Source organism: Triticum dicoccoides, chromosome 3B (genome assembly GCF_002162155.2).
Source record: "Triticum dicoccoides isolate Atlit2015 ecotype Zavitan chromosome 3B, WEW_v2.0, whole genome shotgun sequence".
In the NCBI taxonomy this organism is placed as follows: Eukaryota; Viridiplantae; Streptophyta; class Magnoliopsida; order Poales; family Poaceae; genus Triticum; species Triticum dicoccoides.
The window spans coordinates 58,637,504-58,639,152 of record NC_041385.1 but is presented as its reverse complement, the minus strand read 5'-3'; positions in this window follow the sequence as shown (position 1 = coordinate 58,639,152).

Sequence of the window (1,649 nt, the reverse complement as noted above, 5' to 3'; positions counted from 1 at the left end):
GGCTTATATTGAAAATAAATAACAAGCGTGCCATAGTCGGACGTCTGAGCGACATCACAGAAAGGGCTTATATTGAAAATAAATAACAAGTGTGCCACATTCAGACGTCTGAGCAACATCACAGAAGGGGCTTATATTGAAAATAAATAACAAGCGTGCCACAGTCGGACGTCTGAGCGACATCACAGAAAGGGCTTATATTGAAAATAAATAACAAGCGTGCCACAGTCGGACGTCTGAGCGACATCACAGAAAGGGCTTATATCAAAAGTAAATAACAGGTTATTCCATCCACAAGAATAAACTTTTAACCGGACATAACACTCATGTAGTCTACCGGAGTTTTGTTACTGGGACTAACATTTGACAAGATAAGATGAACACAGTACTTTTACATGTACAAGATGATTTAAAGGATTTGTGACTCTGCAGAGTTTGTACTAACTGTCCACAGCCAACGGATTTTCGTAGTCATGAAGGACTAGTTCTGTTTACGGTATTTCGGTAGAAACACATTTAACCAGTACACACCCATTCCACCTCACGATGCCAGGAATCACCCTAGACAACGTCCAAGAAAAACTTTGAGACGGGGAGGTCACAACCTCGAATAGCATGGGATCAAATTTCTATACGCGTGCTCTAAGGGGTGCCCCCCTCTCGGTCCCAACCGGAAACACCCATGCCCCCTGACGGGATGACGGGCTTTACTCTAGGGCCATGGAACCCTCATCCCGGCCTCTCTATTTGGTGTGTACCAGGAAAACGGTTTGCAACTTACTAAGCCATATTCCTTGCGGAAAACATGTGGCAGTACAGGAAAGGAAATGAATGGGAATGTGACTTGATTCACGTTGACACTGAAGTCAAATAGACTGGCATAAGACTGGCATGCCACAACACTGCCATCTTACCCATACTCATGCCATCACATGGCCATGCACATGTGTATCCAACAACATATGGATTTCCAAAACTCACTTACCACTTCTTTGCACGAAATATAACATTCAAAGAAATGTTCATAAACATGCAATGCAACTCCTAAATGCAAACATGCAACAAACACTCATCATATCAAGAGTTCAAACATGCTTGCCTGGTTCGGAGTAGTCAGAGTCTAACTTGGTGAAGTTCGCGGCTCCGTCACCTCCTCCGGTATCTACGGTATAAGAAAAAATACGTACGTAACGTAAATACCGCGAGTGCACAGAAAAGTGTCCCAAATATTTTTCAAATAAATATGACAAAACATTAGACAGAAAAGTAAAGATGAGAGAAAAAGAATCATTCAAAAACCATTTTCTGATTAAAAATTATAAGTGTTTTGGTCCAAGGACCTCTCTGTAATGAAACGGAAACTTCCCAGGGGGTAAGCAGAAAAGTCCAAACGATTCAAACTGGAAAGCGCATTTTGCCAGAATACGCTTTCAGAAAACGGTTTGTTTAATAAAAATGAGAGACTGACAGGTGGGTCCCACCCATCAGGTTTAAAAATTTAAAAGGGGGAGACGGAGCTCGTCGGCGCCCGAGAGCTGCGGTGATCGCCGGCGGCGATCCACGGCGAGGGAAGGGGGTCGGGTGGTACCTCCGTGCTCAGTGCATCATTCCGTGTCGGTAGGTGGTCGTGGTGGTCACCGGCGAGCACT